Source organism: Mirounga angustirostris, unplaced genomic scaffold, assembly GCF_029215605.1.
Source record: "Mirounga angustirostris isolate CCGP_5_RB_7025 unplaced genomic scaffold, mMirAng1.0.hap1 SCAF_11, whole genome shotgun sequence".
NCBI classification, from domain to species: Eukaryota; Metazoa; Chordata; class Mammalia; order Carnivora; family Phocidae; genus Mirounga; species Mirounga angustirostris.
Window position 1 is genome coordinate 74942465 of NW_026991719.1, and position 20878 is coordinate 74963342.

Consider the following 20878-nt stretch of genomic DNA (forward strand, 5'->3'; position numbering starts at 1 on the left):
GACCCTGAATCACCGAGGAAATGTTGAAAAAGAAAAAAAAAAACTGGGGGCATCATGTTGCCTGATTTCAAGCTATATTACAAAGCTATGATCACCAAGAGAACATGGTACTAGTATAAAAATAGACACATAGATCAATGGAACAGAATAGAGATCCCAGATACGGACCCTCAACTCTATGGTCAAATAATCTTCGACAAAGCAGGAAAAAATATGCAATGGAAAAAAGACAGTCTCTTCAATAAATTGTGCTGGGAAAATTGGACAGCCACATGCAGAACAATGAAACATGGCCATTCTCTTACATCAGACACAAAGATAAACTCAAAATGTATGAAAGACCTCAATGTAAGATAGGAATCCATCAAAATCCTAGAGGAGAACATAGGCAGTAACCTCTCTGACACTGGCCACAGCAACTTCTTTCAAGACAAGTCTCCAAAGGCAAGGGAAACAAAAGCAAAAATGAACTTTTGGGACTTCATCAAGATAAAAAGCTTCTGCTCAGCAAAGGAAACAATCAACAAAACTAAGAGGCAACCCACGGAATGGGAGAAGATTTTTGCAAACGACACTACAGACAAAGGGCTGATAGCCAAGATCTATAAAGAACTTCTCAAGCTCAACACCCAAAAAACAAATAATCAAGTCAAAAAATGGGCAGAAGACATGAACAGACACTTCTCCGAAGAAGACATACAAATGGCTAACAGACACATGAAAAAATGTTCATCATCATTAGCCATCAGGGAAATTCAAATCAAAACCACATTGAGATAACACCTTACACCAGTTAGAATGGCAAAAATTGACAAGGCAAGAAACAACAAATGTTGGAGAGGCTGTGGAGAAAGGGGAACCCTCTTACACTGTTGGTAGGAATGCAAGTTGGTACAGCTACTTTGGAAAACAGTGTGGAGGTGCCTCAAAAAATTAAAAATAGAGCTACCCAAGACCCAGCAATTGCACTCCTGGGTATTTACCCCAACGGCACAGTTGTAGTGGAAACAAGGGCCATATGCATCCCGTTGTTCATAGCAGCAATGTCCACAATAGCCAAACTGTGGAAAGAGCCAAGATGCCCTTCAACAGATGAATGGATAAAGAAGATGTGGTCCATATATACAATGGAATATTACTTAGCTATCAGAAAGAATGAATACCAAACTTTTGCATCAACATGGATGGGACTGGAGGAGATTATGCTAAGTGAAGTAAGTCAAGCAGAAAAAGCCAATTATCATATGATTTCACTTATTTGTGGAACATAAGGAATAGCATGGAGGACATTAGGAGAAGGAAGGGAAAAATAAAGAGGCGGGACAAGGGGGGGAGACATACCATAGAGTCTATGGACTCTGAGAAACAAACTGAGGGTTTTAGAGAGAAGGGGGGGAGGGGGATGGGTGAACCCGGTGATGGTATTAAGGAGGGCATGTATTGCATGGAGCACTGGGTGTTAGATGCAAACAATGAATCATAGAACACTACATCAAAAACTAATGGTGTACTCTATGGTGACTAACATAATAAAATAAAATAAAACATTTTTTAAAGTATATAGAATTTGATTTTCACAAACAAAAATGAAAATTAAGACAAAAAAATAAAATTATTTTTAATATTGGTTCAGTTATTCTGATTTATCTATTAAATTGTTTATTAATTTTAATTAATTAGTATATTAATTCAAAATTAAATAAGCTATAATTTTTATTTATTTTGAAAATTTAATTAAATATGTTAAATACTTTATATAAATAAAGCTATTTAGTAATTCTATCATTCAGTGTCTACTACTTGCCAAAATAAATAATTGATATCAATGCTTTTTGCATGCTATGTCTAGACCTGCCTGTATACACTTTGAAGAATATGCATTTTTTTTTTAAAGATTTTATTTATTTATTTGAGAGAGAGAGTGAGAGAGAGAAAGAGCACAAGAGGGGGGAGCAGGAGAGGGAGAAGCAGACTCCCTGCTGAGCAGGTAGCCCGATGCGGGACTCGATCCCAGGACTCCAGGATCATGACCTGAGCCGAAGGCAGTCGCTTAACCAACTGAGCCACCCAGGTGCCCCCAAGAATATGCATTGTTTAATATTGCAAAATGTTCTTCAGCTGTAATGTGCAACTCTTGTGAATTTCATGCTAATTCATTAATTCCTTTAGCATCATGAAAAGAACCAAGAAAGCATACTGTAGGCACTACTGGGAAATAATTTCTCACTGGGTAAGAAACTAGTCATTTATAGCACCTGAGAGAAAGGATTTGATAAGTCTTTGCTGTTACCTAACTAGTTCTGCAGCTCAGATCTCTGATAAGGGTAGAAGCATAGTCAAATAACCTTCCCAGACATCATCCTCATTTTTTTTCAAGGAATAGGGCAAGAAAAGTGGCAAATTATTTCCTTGGAACTGAAAGGTGTTAGTCATGGAAGGAGATGCTCAGCACTACGTACTGAAACACAAGTGCCAGAAACACCCCCATATTCTTCAATATATCTATCCTCTGGGTTTCTAATTGCACTTTCCCTCTATAATGCTGAACTCTGGTCTGGGTGCCCTCTTTCTTGCTCTGAGGATGATAGTACAACACTTGCTATCATCCCTGTTTTCAGTTTTTTCCTTCCCCATGAGACCACACATCACTATGTGCTTCTCTTAAATCATATTACACTTCTGATTAAATGCCTTCCATGGATTTATAACAGCTATAAGATTAAACTGAAATTTCTCAGCCTTGCATTCAAAAATCTCTAAAATCTAGCTTGACCTTTCTTTTCCAGCCTTCTCTTTGGTTTCATAGTGCATATGTCTCTATTCCTGAAAAAAAATTAAATAAAAAAAATTAAAAATAAAGGAGAATAAAAGATTTTACTTTGGGTCCTCTTAGCACAGTCCTGTCTTTTTACTTTTGGAAATTACAAGGTCACATTATTACCCTCTATCTAGCTGACCCATATGAATTGACCTAGATTTTGCCCAAATCTCACTTTTTTTTTTAACTGCAAAAAAAAAAAAAAAAGGCTACATCTTTATTGAAATAAAATAATCCAGTGAGTGCGTCTGAGAAAGCACAAATCAGTTGGTTAGGGCAATAAGAGCCTCTACCACGTTGCCCGTGTGTTCCCTCAAGGTCCATTCTGCTGCTGCTCTTGAGATTTCCATCTCTGTCATTATCAGCTCCAGATCTTCCTTCCTTTTTTTTTTTTTTTAAATTTTTTATTCTTATGTTAATCCCCATACATTACATCATTAGTTTTAGATGAAGTGTTCCATGATTCATTGTTTGTGCATAACACCCAGTGCTCCATGCAGAATGTGCCCTCCTCAATACCCACCACCAGGCTAACCCATCCTCCCACCCCCCTCCCCTCTAGAACCCTGTTTGTTTTTCAGAGTCCATCGTCTCTCATGGTTCGCCTCCCCCTCCGATTTCCCCCGCTTCATTCTTCCCCTCCTGCTACCACCTTCTTCTTCTTCTTCTTCTTCTTCTTCTTCTTCTTCTTCTTCTTCTTCTTCTTCTTCTTCTTCTTCTTCTTCTTTCTCAACATATATTGCATTATTTGTTTCAGAGGTACAGATCTGAGATTCAACAGTCTTGCACAATTCACAGCACTTACCAGAGCACATACCCTCCCCAGTGTCTATCACCCAGTCACCCCATCCCTCCCACCCCACCCCCCACTCCAACAACCCTCAGTTTGATTCCTGCGATTAAGAATTCCTCATATCAGTGAGATCATATGATACATGTCTTTCTCTTTTTGACTTATTTCACTCAACATAATACCCTCCAGTTCCATCCACGTCATTGCAAATGGCAAGATCTCATTCCTTTTGATGGCTGCATAATATTCCATTGTATATATATACCACATCTTCTTTATCCATTCATCTGTCGATGGACATCTTGGCTCTTTCCACAGTTTGGCTATTGTGGACATTGCTGCTATAAACATCGGGGTGCACGTACCCCTTCGGATCCCTACTTTTGTATCTTTGGGGTAAATACCCAGTAGTGCAATTGCTGGATCATAGGGTAGCTCTATTTTCAACTTTTTGAGGAACCTCCATACAGTTTTCCAGAGTGGCTGCACCAGCTTGCATTCCCACCAACAGTGTAGGAGGGTTCCCCTTTCTCCGCATCCCCGCCAACATCTGTCATTTCCTGACTTGTTAATTTTAGCCATTCTGACTGGTGTGAGGTGGTCAGATCTTCCTTCTTAATGGTGACTTTGGCCAGTTCCTTCTCCGGCTCCTGTTTGTCTTTCTGCTCCCGGGACCGTCTGTCTCCAATCATGGACATGGCCGTATCCAGATTGGAACTCTGGATCTCCTTCTCCTATGCGTAGTCAGTGACTCTCTCCAGGTCCGCCACACCACTGTCATGCTCCCGTGGCTTCTTGGGAGGCCGCTCCCGGCCACTGGTCTCAGTCTCCAACTCCAGCTCCATATCCCCGTCGGGAGCCATAACGATCCCAACGTGCCGCTGCACAGGCCCCCCCAAATCCCACTTTTATAGGGAGATCTTCCTTAGAAAATAATCCTAGCAAGACTCTTTCTCTTCTGCAAGTCTTAAACAATTATTGCCTACATATATTAATTTATTGTTTACTAAGTTATGTTCTATTTTCCCTCAAACAGATTATACATTGCTTGAGGACCAGAGCTGTGTTTTATACTGCTTTGTGCTATGAACAGAACCTATCACATAATGGGTGATTAATTAGTATTTGCTGATAACATATTTAAGTGATAGTGTAGATTATTGAACAGTAACCATTTAAAGTATAAAGTCCTCCTGCATCCCAAGGGATTACATTACATTTAAGAAACATTTTTATCTCAGAATAACCTTTTTTGTCTCACCACAAGTAACTAATATTCACCAGGCTCCCAGGAGTTAAGATGCCTATGAAATGCCTGTCTTCAACCTCTGTATAAGAGAAATAAGCCAAGCAAACATTGTGTTATTAATATGTCCAGTGAAAGAAGCCATGCAGAACTGAATGAGCTTTTGTCATAACCTTAAATGTTTTCTTTGTGAGTTCATTTTACTTTAATTGCATTTCTGTGTGGCATCTAAGTTTACAGTGGGAGATAAAACTATGGAAGAAAATAGTATAGTGTTATGACTATTTTTATAGCCATCTTTTATTGGTTATTCACAATAAAAAGCATAGCATATTCAGGGTGCATTAATAAAAAATGGAGACTATAAAAAGCTATTAAAATAGAATGTGCATTATGTTCACTGAGAACACTATGGGATTGAGGTGCCATTTCCCCACCCCCATAAGATGTAAAAGCAAAGTGTTCAGAACCAAGAGGCTCAAAACTAAACTTCAGGTCATACTCCCTTTTATTAATATAATGCGATGACCACACCTTAGAAAGAAATCTTATCTACCTTGTGATTTTAAAATGTTAATTTATATGGACATTTGATAAAGGTTTAGTTTATTTAGTAAGACTTATTTATGCTAAGCGTATGTAACCAGAGAAACTCAAGGATTTATCAAAGGTATCTAGTTCCTTTCCCAAATATATAATACCATGGAATTTCTCTCTACCTCCAATGAACAACAAAAATATAATAATCAAAATTGTGAAGCTCCTGATAGAAATCCAAGAAATTTCCTCATCAAGAAACTGCATCCATGTGGGGAAATCATTAGATACTTTTTTCTATCAACCTCCTTTGAATGGACTTCTCACTGGTGTATTTTTTTAAATTGCATTATGTATTTCTGAAAGTAAATACCCAAACATTTTTATAGCCTTTGCCCTTACAATCTATTTCCAAATGAGCAAAAGACAAGTCTGTTTATCTCTCCAAGATGGAAATTATTCAACCAACTAAGTGATTTGTTCACAGAAACTGACACTGACACAAGTAACAGTCAATTCTTTTTCTTGTAACCAAGTACACAACATTGTATTTCTGAAGATATTCCAAAGGGCTTCATGTCTGGAATCTGGCCTTCATGGCCAAAGATGATCCCATTTTAAAACCAAGAGTGAAATCAAACCAACATAATTTGTCTTGATATGTTTGTGAATCTTTACATCCCTTACCTGATTTATTGAGAAAAGAAAATTTGGAAGCACATGAAAAGTTTACCCAAGGTTTTCTTTGCAACACAAAGGCAGTTTTATGGTTACTTTAAATTAACTCTTGAAACTCTACAATAGATTATAAAACTTTATTAGGTAAAGAGTTCCAGGCTGGAAGATAATTAATTTGAAAGCTTCACTGTTCCTCTCCCTGGCAGTGAGGCTGTGAAAAGGCTACTGTAATGATCAGTCTTTTCATTAGGAACCTTTGGTTGAACTAGAGTTGGGGCAAGGTGGGGTAATCAACTAGAGAGCTTCTCAGGGCAGAAAACGGCCCCAGACATCAGAAAGGCCACTTATCACAGAAGCCCTGCCCCCACCAGCTAAGGTCATCATCCTACCCTGAGTGTTAATACAAATTTGCTTAGAATTATGACGTTTTTAATGTTTGGATACCCCCAAATACACACAGTATTAGAGAAATCATACAATAAGGCAAATGTATTGATAAGCATTAAACTAAATAGAGATACTGTACTCAGCTGTATTCATAACCAGATGAATCACAAACTTTTCATGTCATCATGGTTCTTGAGTTGTTGCTTAATGGCAAACACACTATGGGAATTCAAAGACATCACATGTTTAAATACCTTTGTTACTTTTTAAAAATTTTTTGATTAAATGACAAACTTACAGAAAACTTGCAAGAATAGTACAAAGAACTCCCACATACTTATCACCCAGAGTTATCAATTGTCAACATTCACTACATTTGTTTTATTGTGCTAGGCATCTTTGGACACATCATTCAAGGCTTTACTAATTAGCTAAAGCCACACATTATTGTAACATATTACCTAATTATTAGATATAGATCTGACCTACATAGAATGATAATAATGATAATGATAATAATAGTCATTTTCACATTAAGTAATTATAAAAACCTTACAGGGTAAGGTTTTGTTCAGATTATGCTTATTATGCATAATCTCACTATGTTCAGTTTATAGAAAAAAAATTGAAGTCACACAGCTAGGAAGTGGCATAACCATGATTCAAATTCATGTCTTTCTGACCCTACAGCTAGTGCTCAAAAACATTACTGAATTGGGGCACCTGGGTGGCTCAGTTGGTTAAGCATCTGCCTTCAGCTCAGGTCATGATCCCAGAGTGCTGGGATCACCCTGCATCAGGATCTCTTCTTCTCCCACTCCATCTCCCTCTGCAGCTTCCCTGCTTGTGCTCTCTTGCACTCTCTCTCTGTCAAATAAATAAGTAAAATCTTTTTAAAAAATTACTGAATCTCTCCCCTTATCAAATGTACTAAGTATATTCATTATCCTTAGTCTAGCTAATCCACAATGAGTTATCCCTTCACTTGGGAATTCCATCCATATTCTTAAGGGCTGTGCAATCTAATATGGGAACATGAATCAGTAGTAAAAATCCAGCTGTGGCTGAGGAAAATTTCAGTCTTTTATCCTTAAAGATGATGTTCTCTTTAATCTGCAAAATTAAAACATTCACATATTACTATTTGGGAGTAACCAGCGTGATTTTGAACTTTTTTTGATGTTAAATTGCCTATTCGTGGTATAGGCTTATCTGAATGAGCAATTCTTTGAGAGTGGCTCTTATCCATTTACTACCACACTATTTCCTGTGACAATAGCAGCTCAGGGTTTGCTACTTCACAGGATATCATTAAGGAACAGCCAGAATAATGAGAGTGAAATAAAACTTATCAGTGACTCAACCTGTAAGTTCAACCCTCCAAAACATTGGAATATTCTAAGATGTCCCTGCCACATTGCTTAAAGCTTATTAAAAATATTAGAGAATTCCAGCATGTGTCAGCCTGGGTGTTTGTGCATGTGCAAGTATGTTTGTGTGTGTCTTTTAATGATGTGCATGTATGTGTTGAGTATAGTATATCTGTTTTTAATAATATCTCAACCTCCTTTGAACCTAAACTCTATTCTCTTAGAAAGACTTTATCTCTAAAAAATAAGAACACTCTTTGTGAAATTGGACAACTGATTTTTTATTTTTCCATTCTGAATCCTTCTGCTTTGACCAGGTGTTTTATAGCAAGCTACCAAATAATCTTCTTTATTTCCATTAGACAATAAGAAAAGATCAAGAACTATAGATGCTCCTGAATACACACTAACACTACAGTAGGCCCATGGAATTGGATGTTTTAGTTACTTTCTCTGGAGAAGTAAGTTCAAAAATTATTTCTTGAAGTTTTAAAGAAATAATAGAACCCATGACTAATTTTCTAAACTTTAAGCCAACACTATTCAATTTAAATGCTCAGCAGTAATAATGCCAAGGTTTCCATTTTCTGGAAAGTTTAAAAGCTTGAGCAAGTTTATACATTATCTTATCTGGTGAACCTTAACTAATTAATTCAATAAAATATATTAAAAGCCTGCTCTGCTAGGCATAAAAAATACAAATATAAAAAGGGTTTTGTTTTATTAATATTAACAATAATAGAAGATACTATTTATGGAATCCTTACTACTGACAGTCAATGTGCTAAGTTTTTTTAAAAAAGATTTTATTTATTTATTTGAGAGAGAGAGTGTGTGTGTAAGAGAGAGCACAAGCAGGGAGGAGGGACAGAGGGAGAAGCAGACTCCCTGATGAGCAGGGAGCCTGAAGTGGGGCTCCATCCCAGCTCCCTGGGATCATGACCTGAGCTGAAGGCAGATGCTTAACTGACTGAGCCACCCAGGCACCCCTGTGCTAAGTTTTATATACATTTACAAACATTTTTTTCATGTACTGCTTACAGAAACACTATAAAGTATGTATTGATACTATCCTCATTTTAAACATGAGGAGGGTTTAGAAAGATTAAGGAACTTGCCATTTGGTAGATCTGGGATAAGAACCTAGGTCATTTTGACTGAAAACATTCCACCTTTTTTTGTTGTGTTATAAGAGACATATTTATTCAATAAATGCCCTAAATTTTATGAGTGCTATAATACAAGTATGTTCAGCGGGGCATAAAAGAGGACATTTAAAAGATGACTCTTGAGAGAAGCTAGGAAAGATGGCAGAGTAAGAGGAAACTGAGCTCACCCTGTCCCATGTTTTCAACTAAATATCATCCACTTCCAAGTCAATAAACTGGAGATGATCTGAAGACTGGCAGAACAAACTCCACAACTAAATATAGAAAAAGTGCACCCGAAAGGTTAGGGAGGCCAGAAAGGCAGAGGGAGGCTGCTTGAAGGAGGGAGGGAGAGGGACATTTGCAGAGAGGACAGAGAAATGGACCCTTACACCAGGGATCTCACATGGCGAAGAGTAATCGCCATAATATTTGGCTTTAAAAATCAGAGGGGCTGAATTTCACAAGATTGTATAGCCAGTGGGACTTGGAAACTGGAGCTTTAAAAGCCCACTGACTCAATACTGGGCTATCCAGAAAGTGAGTGATATCTGGGCTACTGCCATTAAAGAGACAGTAGCCTGTGTGGAGAGATGACATAGAATCAGCAGTTTACACAATGATGGGGGGAGAAAACAGGAGACAGATCTGTTCACAATGATTTTGGAACATGTTGGGGAACTTCAAGAATGAGGCAGCTGGCAGGTGTCATTTTCCTCCCTCTCCCCTGGCATAAACACAAAGACACCTGTGGGAGATGGTGCTGCACAGACACTTGTCACCTATAATCCTAGGAGTGTTCCTCACCTCTTCTGAGGACTCACCCATTCCAAGCCAGCTGGCTTTGGCCCTGAGCTCAGGGCAGATTTTGTTAAAGTAGCATGGGTTCCCTGCCCAACAGCCTGGTGCATAGCTGCCACCCTGAATTATGCACATCCACCATGCCATGCCCCAGTGAGCCCCACCAGCCACCTTGCATGCTGAATTCAGTCAGTTGTGCACCCCCAGGCATTCTTAGCATGACATACCCAGCTACATGCCTTCAGCCACTATCACATACCATGCCCAACCAACAGGCACACAGCTGCAGGGGTGCACCATGCCCAGCAGCCACACTGGTCCAACTGTCACACCACACACAGGCACACCCCATTAGCTAATATCCTATGCTGTGCCAAGCCCCATGCCCCTGGTCACTCCAGTGCACAACCCTGAGCTGCCTCAGTGCTTCTGGGGACTCAGCACAGGAATAGTGGCCCAGCAGAAATTTTGTTAACACTGCAGACCTGTTCCCAAGTATGCCAGGTAGCACACCCCCACAGAGCTGGCCTCCCTGTGTCTCACTACCACCACAGAGGGCAAGCACAACCCACAATAGGTAGAGAGTCAGTGCAGACAAATGTGCTGAAAGGAAAAGTGACTGAGAAAAAAACAGCAGGGCATAAGCAACCTGCATAGGATATAATCCTGAAGTGCCAGGTTCTCATAAACAGGGCACACTGCACTGCAGGCACTCCAGGACATATTCTTCATAAAATCACTACTTTCAAGGAGAAGACACAACTGACTTTCTTAACACAGAGAAACAAATTCAGAGAGGCAGATAAAATGAAGAGACAGAAATTTATCCCAAATGAAAGAATAGGGTAAGGCCACAGCCAGAGGTCTAATGCAAACAGATATAAGTAACATGCCTGATAGAGAATTTAAAGAAATGATCATAAAGATAATCATTGGACTTGAAAAAACAGTGGAAGACATGAGTGAAATCCTTAACACAGAAGTACAGAATAATATAACAGAGATAAAGGGTATAGTGAATGAAATGAGAGACACAATTGATGAAATAGACAGCAGGCTAAAAGAAGCAGAGGAATGAATTAGTGACATAGAAAACAGAGAAATGGAAAGTAATTGAGCTGAAAAAAAAAAGAGAAAAGAATTATGCAAAACAAGAATAGACTTAAGGAACTCAGTAACTCCATAAAGTGTAATAACATTCATATTATAGGAGTCACAGAAAAAGAAAAGAGTGAAAGGAGAGCAGATAATTCATTTGAAGAAATGATAGCTGAAAACTTCCCTAATCTGGGGAAGGAAAGAGATAACCAGATCAAGAAGGCACAGAGAAACCCCAACAAAATCAACAAAAGCAGACCAACACCAAGACATATTTGTAAAATATAGTGATAAAAATTTTTAAAAGCAGCAAGACAAAAGAAGTCATGAACTGACCTGTACCTTTGAAATGAATAATACATTATATGTTAAAAAAAAGAAGATAGTAGGAAGGGTAAAATGAAGGGGGGGAAATTGGAGGGGGAGACGAACCATGAGAGACTATGGACTCAGAAACAAACTGAGGGTTCTAGAGGGGAGGGGCTTTGGTGGATGGGTTAACCTGGTGATGAGTATTAAAGAGGGCATGTATTGAATGGAGCACTGGGTGATATACACAAGCAATGAATCATGGAACACTACATCAAAAACTAATGATGTAATGTATGGTGATTAACATAATAATTTTTTTTTTTAAAGGGAAAACCCATAAGAATACCAGGATATTTCTTAACACAAACACTGCAAGCCAGAAGGGAGTGGCATGCTATATTCAAATTGCTGAAAGGGAAAAATATGCAGCTAAGAATACTCTATCCAGCAAGGCTATCATTCAGAATAGAAGGAGAGATAGTTTCCTAAGCAAACAAAAACTAAAGGTGTTTGTGACCACTAAACCAGCTCTGCAAGAAGTATTAAAAGGAACACTTTAAATGAAAAAGAGAGACCAAAAGTGACAGTATAGAAGTAGGAAACACAAATGCAGTAAAAATGACTTTTTCCATAAAAAATCAGTCAAGGAACTCATAAAAAGGCTATAAATTATGATAACATACACCTAAAATGTAGGGAGGAAAGGAGAAAAGAATGATTCAAAATGACATGGTTGTCAACTTTTATATAGACTGCTATAATGCAAGAGAGTTTATATACAAACTTAATGGAAACCATATATCAAAAACCGTTAACAAATATGCAAAGAATAAAGAAAAAGGAATCCAAATATATCACTAAAGAAAATCAGCAAAACATGAAAGAGAAAAAGACAAGAAAGGTCCAGATAAAATCTTCAGAAACAACCACAAAACAAGCAATAAAATAGGAATAGATAAATACCTATAAAAAATTACTTTGAGTGTAAATAGACTAAATGCTCCCATCAAAAGTCATAGGATGACAGAGTGGATAAAAATAACAAGACCCATCTATATGTTGCCTACAAGAGACCCATTTTAGATCAAAAGATGCCTGTAAATTGAAAGTGAGAGGATGGAGAAATATCATGGAAATGGATGTTGAAAGAAACCTGATGTAGCAATACTTCTATCAAACAGAGTGGACTTTAAAACAAAGACTATAACAAGAGACAAAGAAGGACAATATATAATAATAAAGGTAACTATCCAACTAGGACACATAGTAATTGTAAATATTTATGAACCCAACATAGGAGCACCCAAATACATAAAAGAGTTAATAACAAACAGAAAGGAACTAACTGATAATAATACAGTAATAATAGGTGACTTTAACACCCTGCTTACTACATTGGACAGATCATGTAAACAGAACATCAACAAGGAAACAATGGCTTTCAATGACACACTGAAACAGATGAATTTAACAGATATACTCAGAATATGACATCTTAAAATAGCAGAATACACATTCTTTTCAAGTGCACATGGAACATTTTCCAGAATAGATCACATATTAGACCTAAAAAAAAAAAAAAAAAAGTCTCAACAAATTCAAGAAGATGGAAATCATACAATGCATCTTTTCTGACTACAACACTATGAAACTAAAAGTCAACCACAAGAAAAATACTGGGGGTGCTTGGGTGGCTCAGTCAGTTAAGTGTCTACCTTTGGCTTAGGTCATGATCTCCAGGTCCTGGGATCCAGCCCCACATTGGGCTTCCTGCTCAGCAGGGAGTCTGCTTATCTCTCTCTCTCTCCCTCTTCCCCTCCCCACTGCTCATTCTCTCTCTTTTTCTCAAATAAATAAATACATACCTTAAAAAAAGAAAGAAAGAAAAATTCTGGAAAAACTGCAAATACATGGAGGTTAAATAACATGCTACTTAACAATGAATTAACCAGGAAACCAAGGAAGAAATAAGAAAAATACAAGGATACTAATGAAAATGAAAACACAACAGTCCAAAACCTTTGGGATACAGCAAAAGCTGTTCTGAGAGGAAAGTTTATAGCAATGCAGGCTTTCCTCAAGAAGCAAGAAAAATCTCAAATAAACAACTGAACCTTAAACCTAAAGGAGCTAGAAAAAGAACAACAAATAAAACATAAAACCAGCAGAAGGAAGGAAATAAAGATTAGAGCAGAAATAAATGACATTGAAACAAACAAACAAACAAACAAAAACAGTAGAAGAGATCATAAATCCAGGAGCTGGTTCTTTGAAAAAAAAAATAATAAAATTGATAAACCCCTAGCAAGACTGATGAAGAAAAAAAAGAGAAAGAATTCAAATAAACAAAATCACAAATGAGAGGAAATAACAACCAACACCACAGAAATACAAATAATCATTATAAAATATTATGAAAAACTATATGCCAACAAATGCAACAACCTAGAGGAAATGATTAAATTCCTAGAAACATAAACTATCAAAACTAAAACAGGAAGAAATACAAAAGTTGAACAGATCAATGACCAGCAATGAAATTGAGTGAGTAATCAAAAAACTTCTAACAAAGTCCAAGACCAGATGGTTTCACAGGTGAATTCTATCAAACATTTAAAGAAGAGTTAATACCTATTCTAAAATTATTCCAAAATATAGAAAAGGAAGGAAAACTTTAAAATTCATTCTACAAGTCTAGCATTACCCTGATGCCAAAACAGATAAAGATACAACACAAAAAAAGAACTACAGGCCAATATCTCTGATGAATATAGATCTAATAATTCTCAATAAAATACTAGCAAACTGAATCCAACAATACATTAAAAAATCAGTCACCATGAAAAAGTGAGATTTATTTCTGAATTGCAAGAGTGGTTGAATATTTGTAAATTGTTCAAAGTGATACATCATATCAGTAAGAAAAAGAATAAGAACCATATGATCATTTCAATAGATGCAGAAAAAGCAATTGACAACGTGCAACATCTATACATGACAAAAATCCTCAACAAAGTAGGTTTAGAGGGAATATACCTCAACATATTAAAGCCACGGCTACCATCATCCTTAATGGCAAAAAAGCTTTTCCCCTAAGGTCTGTAGCAAGACAAATATGTCTACTTTCACCACTTTCATTCAAATACTACTGGAGGTCCTAGCCACAGCAGTCAGACAACCAAAAGAAATAAAAGGCATTTAAATTGGCAAGGAAGAGGTAAAACTCAATATTTGCAGATGGCATGTTATTATATATAGAAAACCATAAAGACTCCACACACAAAAATATTAGAACTGATCATGAATTCAGTAAAGTTACAGGATACAAAATCAATGTACAGAAATTTGTTTCATTTCTATAGACTAATAATGAAGCAGAAGACAGAGAAATTAAGAAAACAATCCTATTTACAAGTGAACTCAAAATAATAAGATACCTAGGAATAAACCTAACCAAAGAGGTGAAAGACCTGTACTGTTAAAACTATAAAACACTCATGAAGGAAATTGAAGATGACACAAAAAAATGCAGACATTCCATGCTCATGGATTGGAAGAAACAAATATTGTTAAAATGTCTATAACACCCAAAACAATCCAGAGATTTAATGCAATACTTATTAAAATACCAACAGCATTTATCACAGAGCTAGAACAATCCTAAAATCAGTATGGAAGCACAGAAGACCCCAAATAACCAAAGCAGTTTTGAAAAATAAAAGCAAATCTGGTGATATCATAATTCCAGAATTCAAGTTATATTACAAAGCTGTAGAAATCAAAACAGTATGATACTAACACAAAAATAAACACATAAATCAAAGGAACAGAATAGAAAACCTGGAAATAAACCCATGATTATATAGTCAATAATTTTCCATAGCAGGAAAGAATATCCAATGGGAAAAAGTCTTTTCAACAAATGGTTTTGGGAAAATGGCACAGCTACATGGAAAAGGATGAAACTGGACCACTTTCTTTCACCATACCCGAAAATAAATTCAAAATGGATTAAAGACCTAAATTTGAGACCTGAAACCATAAAAATCCTAGCACAGAGCACAGGCAGTAATTTTTCTTATATCAACTATGGCAACACTTTTCTAGATATGTTTCCCAAGATAAGGAAAATAAAAGCAAAAATAAACTACTGGGACTACAATAAAATAAAAAGCTTCTGCACAATGAAGGAAGCAATCAATAGAACTAAATGCAAGCTACTGGCTGGCAGAAGATTATTTGCAAATGACATCTCTGATAAATGGTTAGTACCCCCTCAAAAAAATCTATATCTATAAACTCATACAAATCAACACCCAAAAGCAAATAATACATTTTAAAAATGGGCAGAAGAAATGAATAGACATTTCTCCAAAGAAGACATCCAGATGGCCAACAGACACATAAATATACACTCAATAACACTCATCGTCAGGGAAACTCAAATCAGAACTACAATGAGAAATCACCTCACATCTGTCAGAATGGCTAAATCAGAAACTCAAGAAACAAGGGTTGACAGGGATGTGGAAAAAAAGGAACACTCCTGCACTTTTGGTGGGAATGCAAGTTGGTGCAGCCACTGTGGAAAACAGTATGGAGATTTCTCAAAAAGTTAAAAATAGAAATACCCTATGATGCAGTAATTGCACTACTCTGTATCTACCCCCAAATTACTGAAACACTAATTCAAAGTGATATATGTGCCCCCATGTTTATAGCAGCACTATCAACAACAGCCAAATTATGGAAAGAGCCCAAATGTATATATACCCCCACACTCACAGTGGAATATTTTTCAGCCATAAAAAGAATGAAATGTTATTTGCAAAAACATGGAAGGAGCTAGAGGGTATAATGCTAAGCAAAATAAGTTAGAGAAAGACAAATACCATATGATTTTGCTCATATGTGTAATTTAAGAAACAAAACAGACAAGTAAAGGAAAAAGAGAGAGAGAGACAAACCAAGAAACAGATGTTAAACTGTAGAAAACAGACTGATAGCTACCTGAGGGGAGGTAGGTGGGGTCAAGGGTGAAATACTTGATGGAGATGAAGGACTGCACTTGTGTTTTTCTTAAGTTTTTATTTAAATTCTAGTTAGTTAACATACAGTGTAACATTAATTTTCTGTGTACAATATAGTGATTCAACACTTCCTTACAATGGCCAGAGGAGTGTACTTATGATGAGCACTCGGTGATGTATGGAATTGTTGAACCACTATATTGTACACCAGAAACTGATATAACACTGTATGTTAACTATGCTGGAATTAATACAATACAATATAATACAATGCAATACAATACAATGCAATAATGAAATAAAAAATAATCATGCAAAGCTCTATGTGTATTATAATAAACAATACTTCTGTTTAAATTCATTTTGAATTTCCTTTTCTGGACATGTTTTCTCAATCTGTGGAGCCAGTTCTGACATTCTCAATCTAACTTGCTAGCACCACTTGCCAAACCCTAGCATTTTCCCATGGATCTATCCCACCCACCCAATCTGCCCACACAGGCAGGTATCCCTCCAATGGAATTTACACCTCACCACAGCCTTAGTCAGGACTACCATCCCCACACAGTGACTAAAACCCACCAACTCCCAGTGGGCAGCCCCAAATAGGCCTGGCATTCCTCTAAGGTGATTCCTGCCCTGGGGGAGGGGGCATCCCTGCCCACTAGTATACCCACAGCAGTTATAAGGTTGGGATTCTCATCCAGCTGCACCAAGGGATGACCCCACTCACCAGAATGCTTACAGCATATACAGTCAGGCCTCTTGGCCAGCTATACTGGAGGCTGTCCAACCAGTACACCTGTACCAGCTGCAGCCAGACCTTTCAGCCAGCTATGATGGGGGCTGACCTCACTCACAAGAATACCTGGCCTCTTAGCCAGTTGCACCAAAAGCCATCCCTGTCCATCAGCATGCCTGTAGCAGTTGCAGCCCAGCCACAACTGGAGGGCATATACAAACCACACAGCCTTGAGCACCTGGTTCTGGTGACCAGGAGATATTGCACTACTGGGCCCCACAGGACACTTCTACATTTCTTTCAGACCAGGAGATGCAACTGATCAACCTAATACATAGAAGCAATCACAGAGAGTCAGACAAAAGGAGGACACAAAAGAATATGTTCCAAATGAAAGAGCAAAACAAAATCTCAAATAGAGAACTAAATAAAATGGATGTAACAATCTATCTAATAAAGAGTTAAAAATAAGGTCATAAATATGCTTGCTAAACTTAGGAGAATAGATGAACACAGTGAGAACTTCAACAAAGAGACAGAAAACATAAGAAGGTGCCAAAGAGAGGTCAGAAAACTAAAGAATAAAATGACTTAAGTGAAAAATACACTAGAGGGAATCAACAAAAGAGTAGCTGGTGCAGAACAATGGATCAGTGATCTAGAAGACAGGGGAGTGGAAATCATATAAGCTGAACAAAACAAACAAACAAAAAATGGAATTTTAAAAAGTGAGGGTAGGTTAAGGAACCTCTGGGAAGTCAAGTGTAATAACATGTGCATTGTAGGGGTCCCAGAAGGAGAAAAGAGAGAAAGGGGCAAAATACTTAGTTGAAGAAATAATGCTTGAAAACTTCTCTAACCTGGGGAAGGAAACAGACATCCAAGTCCAGGAAGTGCAGAAAGCACCAAACAACTTAAACCCAAAGAGGTCCACATCAAGACATATAATAATTAAAATGTCAAAACTTAAAGATAAAGGATAAATTTTAAAAGCAGCAAGAGAAAAACAACTAACTACACATAATACAACACCCATAAGACTTTTGGCAGATTTTTTTAGCAGAAACTTTGCAGGCGAGAAGAGAGTGGCATGATATATTCAAAGTGCTGAAAGGAAAACAAACAAACAAAAACAAAACAAAACAAAAACCTACCACCGAAAGTACTCTATCTGGCAAGGTTATCATTCAGAACTAAAGGAAATATAGTTTTCCAGACAAACAAATATTAAACAAGTTTATCACCACTAAACTACCCTTATAAAAAATGTTAAAGAGACTTCTTTAAGTAGAAAAGGAAAGGCCATAACTAGGAGTAAGAAAATTGTAAAAGGAAAAAATTCACTGGCTAAAGCAAATATGTAGTAATGGTAGTAGATTAATCACTTACAAAGCTAGCATGAATATTAAAAACAAAAGCAGTAACATTAATTATATATAAAAATTTGTTAAAAGAGTCACAAAATAAAAAGATGTAAAATATGACATCATATACATAAAATGTGGGGGTGGAGAAATAAAAATGTCATGCTTTTAAAATGTGTTCAAACAAGCAGCCATTAACTTAAAATAGACTGCTATATAGAAAGGGTGTTATATATGAGCCTCATGGTAACCAAAACTCAAAAACCTATAAAGATACACAAAAAATAATAATATAAAAATCCAAACATAACACAAAAAAGTCATCAAATTGTAAGGGAAGAGAGCAACAGAAGAAAGAAATTTGATTCTTAGTTTGAACTGGGTAAAAACTCTTGAATTTTAGCAGTCATTTGGGGAGGGATATTTTGTCCAAAAATCCTATATGTTAATGAGCTTGAGACACCATAACAAAATACCACAGACTGGGTAGCTTAAACACACACATTCATTTTCCCACAGTTAAGGAAGCTGGAAGTGTAAAATAGAAGAGTGCAGGTTTGGTTTCTGGTGGACCCTCTCTACCAGGCTTGCAAATAGTGCTGCCTTCTCATTGTATTCTCATATTATGTTTCTTCTGTGTGCACAAGGAGAGTGAGCAAGATCTAGTGTCTCTTCCTCCTCTTATAAGGACACCAATCCTACCAGATTAAGGCCTCATTTTCATGACCTCATTTAACCTTAATTATTTCCTTGAAGGCCCTATTTCCAAATATAGTCACGTTAGGGTTAATGGGCAAATATATGAAATTTGAGGGACAGAATCCAGTTTATAATATCCTGGATATGAGTATCATTACTGCTGTAATACATGCTTTCTGGTGTTATGCTAAAATATTGGTACACTGCTTTTCTTGAGGCAATATTGTTCTTTTAATAGCCATCTAAGGAATTCACCACATTAAATAGTTTAAAACTTTGGTATAAAATGATCTGGTTTTGTTTTGTAAGAAATATTTTTGTATTAAGGTATTACAATTATGTAACTTTTTCTCAAAGGCAGAGCTTTCAACAGTAGACACTTGATATAAATAATGCACAAAAGTCTCATAATTTAAACAGAAATCTGTAGAGATGATGTTACAAATGCTATCAAGATATGCATTTACAAAGAGTAGCTTAATAAAACTCCACTGGGACCAGGTTACAAAATGAAAGTGTGTCATTGTTACATTTATTTATTGAGTGTTCTAATGTTCAAAGCACTATGTTTGATGCATTAAAGGACATTACCTATGACCCCTAAATAATGTACTATGGCATAATGAATCCTATGTTTTTGTTCATTTTAACAATCCAATTGGATCAAAGCACATTTAATCTGCTGGATTGCTGCACAAGCAATCATTAAGATAGTCTAAACTGGGGGGTGGAGCAAGATGGCGGAGGAGTAGGAGACCTGGATTTCGTCTCCTCTCAGGAATTCAGCTGGATAGGGATCAAACCATTCTGAACACCTACAAACTCAACAGGAGATCGAAGAAAGGAATAGCAACAACTCTCTGAACAGAAAAGCGACCACTTTCTGGAAGGTAGGACGTGCGGAGAAGTGAATCCGAGGTGATATTCGGGAGGATAGATGGCGGGGGAGGGGCCTCCGTCGTCCGCTTCTGGCAAGTGATAGAGCCGTGGAGCACAAAATCGGAACTTTTAAAAGTCTGCTCCGCTGAGGGACGTCACTCTGGTGGTTAAGCGGGGGGTGGAACCCTCCGGGACAGTGTGGTCTCAGGACCCTCAGGGTCACAGAAAGACCAGCGGTGCCTGAGTGTGGCAGAGCTCCCAGGTAATGGAGCAGGGAAGCCGGCTACAGAGGCGGAGCCCAGGCGCGGGCTCTCAGCTCGGGGTTGCCATAAACCGTGATCCGCGGCACAGTCGGGCCCCTGCTCCTCCAGCAGGGACCCAACAAGCGGCAGATCCGGGGAGACTCACCTTCCTCCCCGGGGAGGAGCCGCGCAGGAGTGCACCGCAGGAATCTGCTGGGTTTGGAGACTCCACCCGGGGTCGGGTGCCAGAGATAGAAACGTGCAGTCACAGGCCGGGTGAGCACAGAGTGCGGCCAGAGACCGGGGAGACGGGAGTGACTGACGGCTTTTCTCTGGGGGCGCACTGAGGAGCGGGGCCCCGAGTTCTCGGCTCCTCTGGGGCGGACATTGGGGGGCCGCCATTTTCACTCTCCACCTCCAAAGCTGTACGGAAAGCTCGCAGGGAACAAAAGCCCTGGAGAGCAAACCCGAGCAGATTACTTAGCCGGGAGGGGGCAAGGGCAGGGCAATTCCGCCTCCGGCAGAGACATTTGGAAACCACGGCAACAGGCCCCTCCCCAGAAGATCATCAAGAACAGGCAGCCAAGACCAAGTTTACCGATCAATGAGAACGGCAGAACTCCGGCACTAGGGGAATACTGCACATGCTTTTTTACCATGATTCTTTAGTCTTTCAGAGTTAATTTTTTTTAACTTTTTTCTTTTTTTTTCTTTTTGAATTTTTCTTTTTCCCT

The 20878-nt window shown here is 37.9% G+C and overlaps 1 pseudogene; it reads right to left on the bottom strand.

The window, feature by feature from the left end:
• Positions 1-3018: 3018 nt before the first annotated feature.
• Positions 3019-4492, bottom strand: LOC123861931 (huntingtin-interacting protein K-like; annotated as a pseudogene).
• Between the last annotated feature and the right edge of the window lie 16386 nt (positions 4493-20878).